Source organism: Strix uralensis, chromosome Z (genome assembly GCF_047716275.1).
Source record: "Strix uralensis isolate ZFMK-TIS-50842 chromosome Z, bStrUra1, whole genome shotgun sequence".
NCBI classification, from domain to species: domain Eukaryota; kingdom Metazoa; phylum Chordata; class Aves; order Strigiformes; family Strigidae; genus Strix; species Strix uralensis.
In genome coordinates, this window is record NC_134012.1 from 81272339 (window position 1) to 81287231 (window position 14893).

The 14893-nt window shown below is 54.2% G+C and overlaps 1 long non-coding RNA gene across 1 annotated transcript; it reads left to right on the plus strand.

Annotated features, from left to right (window-relative positions):
- Positions 1–12946: 12946 nt before the first annotated feature.
- On the plus strand, positions 12947–13543 carry LOC141938151 (uncharacterized). Its single transcript, XR_012627185.1, has 3 exons — positions 12947–13056; positions 13141–13250; positions 13406–13543. It is a non-coding gene; the product is annotated as an uncharacterized LOC141938151 (long non-coding RNA).
- The last annotated feature ends 1350 nt before the right edge of the window (positions 13544–14893 follow it).

Here is a 14893-nt window from a genome sequence, read left to right on the forward strand (position 1 = left end):
TGGTTTCTGGTGACACAGCCTGAAGCTGTTTAAACAAATGATCCAGCGTAGCACCTGCCCCTGTTCTGAAGAGCAGCAATCTCTTGCCTCACGACCTGTATTTTACATAGACTTGGGCCATAAACAAATGCAACAGATGGAGAAAAACTGAAGAGTGACAGCAACTGAAACAGAAGTATTACTTTTCCATCAACCAGTTAGAAAACTAACTTCTGCGCTTACATAATGGAACACAGGAACTAACAAAAAGAAGGCCTTCTGTTCAGAACAGATCAGTGTGTCTTCACAAGAAAGTGATTTCAACAAGTTCAACTTAACAAAGTCAGCGTTATCATTAGCAATGCACCTTTCCTGAAGAGGAAATCCTTGTCTTTTTCAACTGTCAACTGCAAGAGTGTGTCAACAAAACAAATAAACAAACAACCCACACCCCAAGAGCTCTCTTTAGGTTATAGATATATAGATACGACATGTCTTCATAGATGACAGCTGCATCAATTTATATTTCAGGTCCTTCTCCTCCAGGAACCAGCTGGTGTTAGTGCCATAGATTTGAGTCTCACAAACCCACACCCAACAGGTCTTGCTTTACAACATTTTTTAGCAGATGGGGACTTTGTGGTAGATCACAAAAGTGATTTTTAGATTCAATAGTATCTTCCTCTCCCAACAGAGGAAGTCAGTTACCGCCAGACAAGTGCACGCCAAAAAAAAAATCTCCAAAACGCAAAGAATGTTTAACAAAACACAAAGGAGTGCCTAGATAACACACATCCTGGTTTTTGTCTTTGTTATTCACTTCAAGGAGATGAGTCTGTCTAGAAACACTACAGCTCGTTTTTAGAAGGACAAAGAACATGCTCCCTTCCATGAAGAATTTCTCCAATTGCCAATTCTTCCCCAGACTGTCGCTACACTGGGAAGTTGGTCTCCTCTTTCCAACTTCTATGGCTAAGCAGAGCCCAAAAACTAAGAGCGAGCCTGAGCCCTTCTACAGGCAGCAGGGAATAAGTCAGCACAGCATTTTCCTGTGAAGAAAGTAAAGAACTGAACAACAGAAAAGGAAATACAAAAGGAAAAATGTCAATAAGGGAAAAGAGAATAACCATTCCTTTTACTGATATATTCTTAATAATTAGCTGAGCACTTCTAAACACAAAGAGCTTTGCTGCTTTTGGCACCAAAGTAAGGAAAAGTCTAAAGCACAGTCCTCCTGATGTGGGAAGATGTGTCCCCAAAAGAGACACAAGTTCGAATACAGAAACATCTCTACGTCTTGCTGGAAATTTGCACGCTAAGAATCACCAGCTCCTGCTTCAAGAGAACACACCAGCAGCTTCACTGGACGGTAGCAATTTCACCCCATACAAGAAGTCAGAACATGCACTATCCTTTTAGGATGCAGCACAGTCATTTCTAAGCCTTTTTTTTGCTTTGGTTAAGTCAAGATGGCACGTGCTCAGACACACAGCGAGGAGGTGCAAGGTAGCTAAGACAGCAAAATGGAAATTACTCCCCATTCACACAGAGCCAACTTTGACTCAAGTCAGTCCTCCTCTTCTCTTCCCACAAAATTAGGAATACCCTTCTGCAGGAAGGCCAGACTTTGCAGCCATCCATGCAGACAAGCAAAGAACTACCGTGGGTCTGCTTTTGTGGTATTCAGCAAGTTGCAGAAGGCAGCTTAGGGATGCTCAATCACAGTATTTCATGACTGTTTCAGCACTGATCTACAGACATCAGCACACAATAAACTAAAAGTCACGGTGCTTCTGATTTGGTACAATCCAACAGACCTCCAGATTTCTCTCCTGAGCATGTAAAGGTACAGCTCTCCGGGCATTGCACGGTACCACAACCGCCAAATGACTCGACGAGCTTCTAAGCATCCAAACTGCTGCAAACACATTTATACGTACAGTAATGGATGAAGTGTAGGTGCATTCCATCTCTATACTTATGAACGCAAGCACCCACGAGTTAAAAGCCACTGTATGAGCTGGCCTACAGAGTGGGTAACAAAGGCAGGGATTCCCTTGCACACCTGAAAACCAGAAAAACACTCACCAAAATAAAATTAAGGCCACGCACTTCTCATTTTAGTTTCCTTTAAACTGTAACACGTACCAAGTGAGGCAGCCACATCACTTTTCCAGCATCATTCATACACACATATGCCCCGGAAGCTACTTGAAAATACCTCATGTAATGGAAGTGTCTGGAAAGCGCAGCTTGAACTAGCTGAACTCAGTTACTGATCAGCTTACAGGTACAGAAAATATATGCCTGCAGCCTTTTAACAACAATGCCTTACCACTGTTACGTTTTTTCCATTTAGCAAAATCTGGCCCAGCTTTGTGATTCTTCGGCCCTCAAGTGGAATCTCACTGAGGCAGCGTTAGAGAAAGTGAGTACGAACACAGAAGCGGGGACAGCGAGCCCAGTTTTGATTACAGAACTGACCTAAGTCTCTCCATTAAGACGACAGTTGTTGCAACTAACAAATAAATTAGCCACACTGCAGCATAATCTTGATAGATTGACCAAAGAAAGCAAGGAAAGCTGCCCGGCAACTAGAAAGATCCATTGTCCTTTTCTGCTCAGTACATAAAGGTATAGAGTCACCCTCTAAATCTTGGCAATTTCTTGAATTCCACCAATACTCAAAAGAGGTTTCAAATAATAACACAGCATGACAAAGTAATAAATACTTATCCTTAAGTCTGCAAACTCTTTAAATCTTTGCCCAGGCCTCAAGCAAATGGTAACGCAAACTAACTGCTGCAAAGTTCAACACACAACCCAGGCAAAATTAAGCCTACAAATTAGGAAGCTGACTACAAGTAGAAATCATGCACCAGCTACTCTATGACATGGCTGTCCTGCATAGATCACCCTCTAGAGTTTAAGTCCAAGGTATAAACTATTCAGCTGGCAAGGATTCCTAAAATACAAAACCACTTTGCTTATAGATCTTACACAGTACTGTTCTTCAGGCCACCAAACATTAAACAGCAACAAGATGCAGAAATAACAATTAGAACTCTGCAATGCCTTCTAACACCACATCTGAAAATCCAGTTTCAAGGAAAATAAGGCCCGGAGTTTTAAAGGCAAAATGTTTATTTTCATTTCATACTGAACAGTAATTTTATCTGTAAAATCAAAATATCAGAATAATACAACTGATCCCTACAAAAAGGTTCTAGTCAGTGCACTCCAACCTCTCAAAAGCAATGTGGGAATTAAGCCAAAGCATAAAGCCGACAGCCTTAAACATTCCCATCAAAGGAGACTGACAAAGCCATCAAATCCTAGAAGCATTCCAACAATTTATCCCTCCTCATCACAATAGGAATGCGTGAACCTGTGCATTTCCCCACGAGTTCTGTAAATAAAGCGAAGGTACAAGAGACTCTTTTACAGAACGCACATTTTTTCAAACAAAAGCCCGAACGCTGCGATGGCAGAGCAGTAATTGCCACAGACACTGGTAAAAAACACAGAAACAAGGCGGGGGGGGGGGGGGAGACACACGCCTGATGCCAGGTTTATGGTACGGGATGTCCCACTGGGGCTCACGGATGGGTCAGCAGCAGAGGGTGTCACCGATTTCCAGAGCTGTGGTTGCCCTGACCAAGTATCAGACTCAGCCACAAGCACTGTAGTGGCATAAAAGAGACAATCCCTGACCCAGAATAATCATGAACTGTGTTATCAGCATGAACTCAGATGAACACTCAGTTTTCGCCATGAACTACTTTATCCTTAAGGATCACAAAAGTTGAGCAGACCAACTTCAGACAAAAGGCCAAGGCTAGAAAGGGACACACTAAAACAGAGTCAGAGAGATCCTGGCTGTAGTGATGGAATAAACAAGTCAGGCAGAAGCATAACGCATCTGCCATTTACTTTCCAGAAATCCTCAAAACCAAACAATTATTACAGTAACCAAGGGCTTTTCTACACAATAACCTCTGCAGCCTGGAGCAATGCAGCCGTGCATTCGAGTACATACACACCCAGTGTGTGCAGGCCTGCAGCTGAAACCTTTGCACACTTCTCTCTTCATTGCTGCTGAAACGTTTTGACTCCCCAACCCTACACTCTGGTTCTGCAATAATTCCCCCTACAGTCAAACTACAGTTTCAGGCACATCCCATTGCCTGCCCAGGATGGAATCCCCAGAGTGCGACTGTTCCCAATTCCATTTTTCCCGTAGGAAACAATGGGATAGAGAGGAATGTGTGCAGGCGCCTCAGCAATGCACACAGCTGAGCCACACAGGAACAGCTGGTGTGATGTGGAAGATGTGAGACAGAAGCGAGACCTCTGGGGTTGTCAGCTGCCAATTCAACACCTGGTAATGACAGAAGTAGTAGAGGAAATTCTAACGGCTTTTAATATACCAAGAAATAACTGCTACTTGCCTGAGCTTTAGAGTGGAAAATCCCTTTATAACACAAAATTAAACTTCATGATGTCCTGGTGACCCCGTGTGACCCATCTTCAAACAAATCACCATTCTGAAACCTCTCAGCTGCTTCTCCTGTGACACTGAATACCTGACAACTCTTTCACTGCCAGTGGTCCTGCTGCCTCTCCTGATCCATCACATTTTCACCACCACCTTCTGAGCCTGCTGCTCACCACGGTCAGTGAAGGATGAAGGAAAACAGGACCATGACAACAGTAACCAGAGCAGAGTATTAAATAACTGACAGCAGAGCTCTGAAACAGAAGGGACAGACAGCAAGGCATTACTGTGCACCAGCTTTCACAGTGCAGACGCAGTATAGACGGGGTAAGAATCTGCTCCCCAGCTCTGGAAAACCCAATGCCCTCAGCAGCAGCACTACTGACACCTGCAAGCTTCCTTCCTTAAGTTCTAAGGACAGAGGAGCATCACCTGGATCCAGATGCAGCCCACCTCTGACTACTGCCATTCTGAGGTGTTGCATTTTTCATATCGATCAGCAGTAACTTATAAAGCAAGATTTCAGTTAACTGTCCTAAAACCTAAATCCCCAACAGGAATTGCCTCAAAAGGTCGATCAGAGACGAGCCGGCTCCACCTGCTGCATGGTCTCCCCTGACCACCACACACAAAGCTCAAGACCTCCCCAGCCTGTCCCAGCCAGCGCCCCAGGAAGGTGCTGTCAGACCTCTCCGTGTCCCTGACAGCCCCCCGGCCACCTCCCCAGCACAGGGCACACGCCGGCTGCAGGCCACCAGCCAGCCTTAGGGACAGGGAGTCACTCCAGGAAAACTCACATTTTCCCCAAAGACCACGTTCTGCTCTGACCCCGAGCTACCACCGCGAGCCCACAGCACCCTGCCTCTCCGCAGCACCCGAGGGGTGCAAACCCTGACCCGGAGCAGACACCAGCCCTGTCCCACCTGCTTCACACGGCATCCCTGCAGCCACAGGCACCTCCTGAAAGGGGGGAACCTGCGAGAGCAGTTTTTAAATGTGTTTCCACAAAAACCAGGCAGTTACAGAAAACAGATTTCACAGGGAGAAAACCAGAGAAAAGGAGGAGGAGGAAGTCGGTCTGCCTGGCTACATGAAATTGGGATGAGAACAAGCAGAGATGCAGGGCACAGCAGAACTGAACAGGAGCTTGAAAGTGACGGGAAGGAAAAACAGGCAAGATGAACTACACCGGTGTTCTGGACAGGAGTCTGGTTTTGTTTAAATCTTGATTAATTCTTCCTTATCAATTATTCTGATGATTAATTCTATTTCCACATGGGCATTTTGTCAACATTTAAGAAGATGCACAGGAGACCCCAGGAGAAGCACCAACACTCACCTAGGAACGAGGTGACGATCTGCAGACCGACAGCACATCGGGCGGGACAAGCTTGCAAAGAAGAACGGTGGCAGCCAGTTACATCACGTTTACAGCAATCCACAGCCACATGCAGTGAAAAGCGACTATTTTATGCAGAGCTGGTGCAGAGCAGAGAGGTGCAGATGAAGGAGCAGCTGACAGGGGAGGCTGAAGCAGTGTCACCCACGGCAGGAGCTCTGCAGGCTGTTTGCAGTCTGAGAGCAAATGCTGCTGCCGGATTTCACAACCAGAAGCACTCCCAGGATCCCAGCACACAGAAACTTGTCCTTTAATTACTTTTCAATTACTTCTTGTACCTTCATTGTGTGAGACTTCTGCTCTGCCTGCAGATGTCAAAAGATTCTTTTCTGAAAGCAGAGCAGGGTCCTTCCAACTTGAAACAAACAGGATTTGTATTTTGGAAAGGTGCAAATTAGAAGCTCAGCACAGAAACTGAGCTTTGTCCAGAAAGCCAGAGGAGCAGCAGGGCTCTGCAAAGGGGCTGGGCTCCAGCACACCCCCCTGCTCACCTCCCCCATCTCTCCCAGCACCTCCGAGAAGGCAAGAGCCCGCCTGGGCCAGCTCTCGCCCTCGGGCTTAATGCCGGTTTCTGATCAGCACCTCTTGGCTCTGGTGACTGGCACCCTCTGAAGCACCACTCTGAGGTGTTTCATCACTTTGAACCCACCCAACCCAAATCACCACAGAGAGCAGAAAATATTAAATGTGTCACTTCTTTCACACTTGAAGTAAAAATAAAGGGCTAAAATTCACTTTCCCTGGGGTAACCTGACAGATAAACCCCGCAGACACAACAGACCCTTACAGACAGCAAAGACCCACCAAGTTCAAGGTAAAAGGACAAGCACAGTCACACATCAGAACGTCTGAACAGCCCAAATTCTGACAACAAACCTTTTTTTTAAAAAAAAATCAGAACCATGAAGAAGTTTGAGCTTTTAGACCAAAGCTTCCCCTTCCCCGGCAATCCCACCACCCCCTCCAGGGAAATCGGCCCCAGCCCCTGCACTCACCCACTGCTAGGCCGGAGCCACCACCACTGGTGCTGGTGCTGGTGCCACCTTTGCAGGAGAAAAATTCTTTCAGCCATCCAGAACAAAGTGAGTGTTTTAAAAGGAGGAATTCCCACTTGCTGTGTTGACCAGACCTCTGCATGGGAACTCTCTCAGTGCAGACCACAGAGAGCTGGAGGACCTCCTGCCTAGGCCGCCTCACTGCAGACCATAAGCCCTCGCAGACTGTCAGCAGGAAGTAGGCCCTGTGGGGGCCAGGAGGCCCCCGGCGGGGCTCCAGCACGTTGTCCCTCCCCAGCATCTGCCCACACTCCTGCCTGTGCCGTGAGGGGGGATTGGGGACCCGGGGGGATTCTGGGGGGGGTGTTATTGGGGTTCTGTGGGAGTTGTGGAGGTTATTGGGGCCCTGGGGGGGTTATTTGGGTCCTAGAAAGAGTGTAATGGAGTCGGGGGCGGGGGTCCTGGAGGGGTTTGGAAGCGTTATTGGGGTCCTCGGGGGGGGTCTTGAGGGAGATATTGGTGTCCGAGGTGGGGGGATTGGGTTGGGGACATCCTGGAGGGGGTTCTGGGGGAGATACTGGGGTCCTGGGGGTGTCTTAAGGGAGGTATTGGTGGAGGGTCTTGGTACTTGGGGCGTGTTATTGGGGTCATGGGGGAGTTCAGGGGGTTATTAGTGTCCGGGGGGGAGGGGGGGGGGACTGTCTAATGGTCTCATGGGGGTGGTTTCTGGGGGAGATATTGGGGTCCTGGGGACAGTAATGGGTGCAAGAAGGGACCAGTGGGGGCTGCTGGGGTACTGGGAGGGATCTTGTGGGGGATAAACCCCCCCATAACATTTCAAAATACCTCTTATATCACCCATATCCCCCCAAACCACCCCATATCCCACCAAATCACCCCCAAACCCCCCATATCCCCCCAAATCACCCCAAAACACCCCATATCCCCTATATCAACCCCAAAACCTCCCCATAACCCCCCAAATCCCCATATCTCACCAAATCTGCCCAGATCACCTCAAAAGTTTCCCATAGCACCCCAAAACCCCCCATATCCTTCCAAAATAACACTCATATCCCCCAAACACCCCCATATCCCCCAAGTCTCCCCCACATATTCCATCCAAACCCCCCATATACCACCAAATCACCCCCAAAACCCCATATGCCCCCAAATCACCCCCATATACCCCCAACCCCACCATATACCCCATATCACCGCAAACCCCCCACATCTCCCCAAATCACCCCTAAAATTCCCCATACACCCCCATATACCCCATATACCCCAAACCCCCGTAAACCCCAAATCACCCCCATATCCCCTCAACCACCCCCATATCACCCCCAAACTTACTATACCCGCTAAACCTCCTCTATATCCCCAGATCAACCCACAACCCACCCATATCCCCTGAATCACCCCCCAAACCTCCCCATATGCCCCCAAACCCCACCATATGCCCCCAAATCACGACCCCATATCCACCCAAACACCCCCATATCCCAACAAATCACCCTCAAAAATGCCCATATCCCCCCAAATCACCCCAAAACACCCTATATCCCCTAAATCAACCCCAAAGCTTCCCCATATCCCCCCAGACCCCCATATCTCCCCAAATCCGCCCTGATCACCTCAAAACCTCCCCATATCACCACAAAACCCCCCATATCCTTCAAAATAACCCTTATATCCCCCATATCCCCCCAAAATCACCCCCCATATCCCCCCAAGCCCCCCCATATCCCCCCAAATAACCCCCCATATCACCCCCAAACCCCCCCATATCCTACCAAATCACACCAAAAACCACCCATATCCCCCAAATCACCCCCATAACTCCCTCAACTGCTTCCATATCCCCCAAAATCTCCCCAAAACTCCCCATATCCCCCCAAATCACTCCAAAACTTTACCATATCGCCCCATATCCCCCAGATCACCGCAAAGCACTCCATCACCCCCCAGATCACCCTCAAAACCCTCCATTTCTCATAACACCCCCATATCACCACCAAACACACTATACCCCTCAAACCTCCTCTATATCACCCAGATAACCCCAAAACCTCCCCATATCCCCTAAATCACCCCCAAAACCTCCCCATATGCCCCCAAGCCCCCCATATCATCCCAAATCAGCCCATGTACCCCAAATCATCCCAAAATTTCCCCAAACATCCCCGTGACCAACCTCCACTCCAGTGACCCCCACACACACCAGGGTGCCCCCCGGACACCTGGGTTCCCTCAGAGTGGGGCTGGGGAGTCCCCAGGTGGCTGGTTCCTCCCCTCTCTGTCACTCTGTGTGTGTGTGTGTGTGTCCCAGGCACCATCATGACGAGGGCTGCAGGATCCTGGCCAACGGGCAGTTGAACTCCAGTTCAGCCTCGACGAGCTGCAGGCTTTAGTCCCCTGCCATGTACAATCCACACCACCCTCGGCTGATGTGTGGCCCAGGAGAGGGGTTGGAATCACACCGAGCACCAAGCGGCCCCGCAAGCAGCGGGGGAATTGCCCCACCACAGCTGCTTCTCCCCTCTCGTGTAGACTCATGAGGACAAAGCCCGCACATCTTGTTCAATAGTTACTATAGTGTTCACAGTCACGTCCTTGGAGAGGCTTGAAAAAACCACGCCTGGATTAAGGCCAAGCACGCAAGTATTTCCATAGCAGTTTTAGATAGGACCAGGTACCCTGAACATATTATTATATTGGATGAGAAAAGGGGCTCCTGTGTTCATGGAGGTGCTGGGAATGCCGCAGCACGTCCTGGAAACATGAAGGAACAAAGGTCATTGGAACTAGGCGTCAGCATGGAGTCAGCAGGAGAAACCCTGCTGGCCCCACCTAATAACCTTCTGTGGTGAAATGACTGGCTGGGGAGACGAGAGGAGTGCGGTGGCCACTGTCCACCCAGACGTGAGGAAGGCTTTCCGCAGCGTCTGCCAGAATAGCCCCGTGGAGACGCTGAAGCAGCGTGGGCTGGCTGAGGAGAGGGGGAGGTGGGTAGAAAGTGACTGACCAGTCAAGGCCAGAGGGCGGTGAGCAGCGGCAGCAAGTGCAGCTGGAGCCCGGGAGCCAGCGGGGAAGCCCAAGGCAAGAGGCATTGCCAGCAGGTGGAGGGAGGGGGGGTCCTTCCCTCTGCTCCGTCCTGCGCTGGGCTCCCCAGGGCAAGAGAGGCGGGGCCATGCTAGAGAGGCGGGGCCATGCTGGAGAGAATGCCCAGCCCATGGCCCCTCCCACTGTCCGTTGGGCTCGAGCTGTCAGTCAGTTGGAGCCAACAGCCCCCAGCGCCGGCAGCACGGAGCTGTGCTGGCACGGAGCGGCACTGGGAGGAGGCAGGGTCTGGCTGAGCAGCGCTGACCAGGCTCCGGCAACCCGCTTCCCATCCTCGCTGTCACCGGCTGGGCCGCATCCTTGGTGCACAGCGAGGGTCCTCCTGTCCCGGGCAGGATGGGCCAGGCCAACGGCTGCTGCAGCTCCAGGTGGGCTCCCCCTGCGGCTCAGGGACAGGGGGGCACGGCCAGGCCCCGCAGCAGCGGCCTTTCTGATGCCTGCTGTGCTCTGCTCCGCAGGGACGCTCTCGCCGACACAGAGCCGGTGCTGAGCGCAGACGTGCAGCTGACCCGGGGCTGCGAGAGGAGCAAGAGGCGCCTTCTCCTCCTCCAGAAGGAACTGGTGGTCACCAAGTTGTGGTAAGACCCTCCGACCCAGCTGCCCTTGCCCCATCCCTGGCCCCGGCTCAAGGGCTGGGACACCCTGGCCCCCGGCCCTGGGACCTGTGTGCTGGATGCACCAATGCCCGTCCCAAGGGCAGGAGGGGAGCAGGGCTCTGCCCGGGGGGGGCACCCCAAGGAGGCCACCTCCAGCTCACTGCCTGCCTCTGCTCTCTGCAGAGGTGGCACCACCCTGCACCCACAGCTCCGCCTGGCCCTGGACCAGCTGTGGGTGCTGAGTGACAGGAAGGAGGCGGCGTGGGAGGAAGAGGTGGAGGGTGTTGGCAGCCGCGAGGAGAGGAGCTCCCTCATCTTCCTCTGGCCCAGGGGCTCCTGCACTGCCACTTTCTGGTGAGTCGTGGTGCCACGTCCCATGGCCGGGCAGGAGAGGTTCCTGTGAAGGGCCTCTGCCCTCCGTGCAGAGCCTGGGCAGGGATTGGGCAGCACGCCGGCAGGGAGGGATGGGGGGCATTTCTGCGTCCTGCATCCCCTGGTCACCTTTTGATCCCCAGAAGGGAAGGGCCAGAGTAGGTGCTGTGGCAGGACAGAGGGAGCCAGGACTTGGGCAGCGGCTCTGTCCTGCCCCACGGGGCTTCGTCCTGCCCCTGTGTCCTTCCCCATGGGGCAGGGCTGTGCAGGCATCCGCCTCTGCCCACGGGCTGGGGGGCAGCGGGGCCTGACGCTGTTTCTCCTCTTGCTGCAGCTCCCAGGTGCTGAAGGAGCTGTGGGTGCATACATTGCTGGGGTAAGCTGGGGGGTGCTGCAGGCACAGCCAGATGGGGGAACACAGCTCCCCAGCTGGGGAGAGGTGCCCCCACGGCTGCGGGCAGCTCTCGCGGAGAGCTGCCTGATGAGAGAGAAGAGGCGGCTTGGGGCTCACCCAGCTCTCTCCCTGTCCCTTCCTGGTGCACAGGACACCCGACGGAGCCAAGAAGCCCCAAGAGACCCTCGTCCCATCACTCAAGCTCCTGGAGAAGCAGCTGAGCCGCTGCCATGCTGTGAGTATCTCTCTGGCCTGGGCGCTGTCCCCAGCACTGCTCCTCCAGCCGAGCAGCACAGGCATCACTGCTCACCTTCTGCCGCTGCTTCTCTTGTCAGTGGAGGCCGTTCAGCACCAGGAGCCTGGAGAGGCTGGTGGAGCACCAGACAGAGGTGAGAACGGTTGCCTTTCCCCTCTGGCTGTGCTGGGGTGCAGGGATGGGCGTGCAGTGGGGTGAGCTTGCGAGGGAGGGAGGGAGGGAGGGAGGGAGGGAGGGAGGGAGGGTCCCCTGGTGCAATTCAGGGAGTGGGGAGGGTTGAGGAGCCACCAGGAATGCCGGCATATCCTCGCTGGTGGCACTGGGAGAAAACCTGCCACACAGGGCAGAGGGCCCGTGAGGGCAGAGGGTCCCCACTCCACGGTGCTCAGGCTGCTGGTGCTGGGTTCTTGCAGGCTGATCTCAAGCAAGGCCCTCCGACGGTCCTGTCTAGCAGTGAAGGGGGACTTTGCCGCTCACCAGGTGAGTTTGGGAAAGAAAGGCCCCTCCTGCAAGCGGCTGGGCTGTGCTCACTTGTCCCTTGAGTGTCCCCATGCAGGTTGGGCAGCCCGAGGGAGGACGCCAGCCGGAGAAGGAAGGACAGCGCTGGGCAGCGGCCAATGGACGTGGCTCTGCAGGGACACGCAGCCTCTGGTGCTGCCCACAGCCTGGAGGAGGACAGGGCTAGGACTGGGACAGGCTGTCCCATGCTCTCAGGAGCCCCCGAGCCGGAGCTGTTGAGCTGGAGCCGCGGTTCCAGCTGCTGGCTCCCTGCCTGTCCTGGCACAGCACTCAGCACCGTGCTGCAGGCAGGGCAGAGCAGGGCAGGGCAGGCTCTGGGAGCGCTGGCCTGGCGGCATCCACTGACGGGCTCTTGCTCTCTTTTCCTTTGCAGCAGGAGGGATCAGCAGCAGCAGCAGCAGCAGCAGGAGGAGGAGGAGGTGGGGGCTGCCCTGGCCCTTCGCTCTGCGGCGGAGCCCGGCCACTGCCCCGGCACCAGGGCAGGCGGGCTCCGGCTGCAGCAGGGCGCTCTTTGGGCAGCCCCTGGCAGCACTCTGCGAGGATGGCACACTGCCCCGGCCCATCCAGGTCAGCCAGCCTGTCCAGGGGGTCCCCAGCCCTCCCTCCGCAAGCTCCAGAGGGGCAGCGCGTGTCCCCAAGAGCTCCAGGGATGGGGCACTGGGCTCTTCACCCCCAGCACGGAGCCAGCTCTGGGGCAGTGCTCTGGCCACCGCCGCTGGAAGGCGGCTCCTCGGCCACGCAACTCCTCCTGCCTCTCCTGCAGGAGCTGCTGGCTGTGCTGAAGGAGGAAGGACCAGCGACGGAGGGGACATTCCGCAGAGCCGCCGGTGGGACAGAGCTTCGGGAGCTGCGGGAGGCCTTGGACTGCGGTGCAGATGTCGACCTGGGAAGCCAGCCCGCGCTGCTGCTGGCCGCCATCCTGAAGGTGAGCGCTTCTGCCCTGCGGCTGGAGGAGCTCCTGTCTGGCCCCGAGTGCTCAAAGGCTCACTTGGAGCCCTGGGCCTTGCAGGACTTCCTGCGGAGCATCCCCTGCAAGCTCCTCGTGACCGACCTGTACGAGGACTGGATGGCGGCGATGCAGAAGGCCAGCAGGGAGGATAAGATCCGGGAGCTGAGAGCGTAAGTGTGGGCAGCAGCCTGCCTGTTGAGCAGGAGCCCTGACCGCTGGCCCAGAGCACCTGGAAAGCTGCGCTGGCTCCCACTGGCCTCAGGTGAGTCTGGGGAATGCTGTGGGCAACATCTGCTTTATTAGCGCCGTGTTCCTGTTCCCCCAGGGTGGCCGAGAAGTTGCCTGCAGCCAACCTCCTCCTCCTGAAGCGGCTGCTGTCCCTCCTCCAGCACATCGGCCACCACGCCGCCACCAGCAGGATGGGCTGCAGCAACCTGGCTGTCTGCGTTGGGCCGAACCTGCTGAGCCCAGCCCACGCGGACCTGCTCCCGCTGGAGGCCATGCTGGAGGTGACCCACAAGGCACACATCCCACCCGCTGGGGCAGCCTTCCCAGCCCACCAGCGCTTGGCTGTGCAGAGGGCTCTGCAGGCCTCCTCCTGCCAGCAAATGCTGTCGGGGTGGCTGCCTGGAGGAGCAGCCCCACAGCCACAGGCTCTGGGCAGGAGCAGGGGGCAGGGGTGGGAAAGGCTGCTTGGTCCCTTGTCAGGCAGCGGGATTGAGACCCACCGTTTGATGTGTGCAGGTGAACGTGCTGGTGGAGTTTCTGGTGGAGAACTGCAGGGATCTCTTTGAGGAGGAAGCGGGCAGCCTTTCCAGCCCAGCAGACGAGGAGCTGCCAGCCCCCCTGGAGAGATTCAGAGGTGAGAGAGGGGACTGAGGGTTGGCACTGGCTGGGGCTTGGGACACCAGAAACCTCCGTGTTGCTTCTGGCAGGACTGGGCATCGAGTGTTGTCCTCTCAGCCCTGCTTGTCCTGTGGCCTCTCTTTGGCCACTGCTCTCCAAACATGAACGTTTTCCTCTGCAGGATGAGCTGAAGCCTGCAGACAGGGCATCGGAGGGCTGACCACAGAAGTGTAGGGCTTTGGGTGGGGGTTGCTTTAGCTCAGTTTGCTTCCAAGAAGTCACCATGTTGCACATGCTTTTGCTTTCTAGACCTGAGTTTGGAAGAGAAAATTGTCCCTGCAGGCAAAGTGGACATCAAGCACCAGGCAGAAGCTTTGCCACATGCACCCCCCTCTCTGCTCGGTGTCCTCACAGAAGCTGGGGGAGATACAGCGGTGGAGTCTGAAACAGGAGAGGTACGTCAGCTCCCCAAACACGGTGACAGTGTGTCTGGCGTAGGAGGGGAGTCGCTGCTGTGCCTCTGCCTGGCAGTAGAGCTGGTGTGGGTTTGGGTTATTCCTCCACCCCTTGGGATGATACATAGCAAGGGAAATCGGCAAGGTTGTGTCTCAAATGCACTCGGCAGGTGCTTAATCAAACCAAAGGCCCACAAAATGCCTACAAAGAGGCAGAGGGGAGCAGCTGTCAGCTTCAGGGGGGTTTTGCTCAGGCCCTACTTCATCAGAGCTTCCTCAGGTCTATTTGGGGGTCAGCAGGGGGACCGTGTGAACTGTGGCTGATGCAAACCAGCCCAAGGCATCTCCTCTGGAGATCTCAGGTACCAATTTAGCAAAGAGTCGCTTACCACTCCAGGTCACCCCTTGCCACATGCCAACTGTGACATTTCTGGTTTAGGCACCGCCAGCTTTGCCTCCAACCACCCCTGAGAGCATGGCAGACTCCCTGGGGCACCCAGAACAACTGGCCA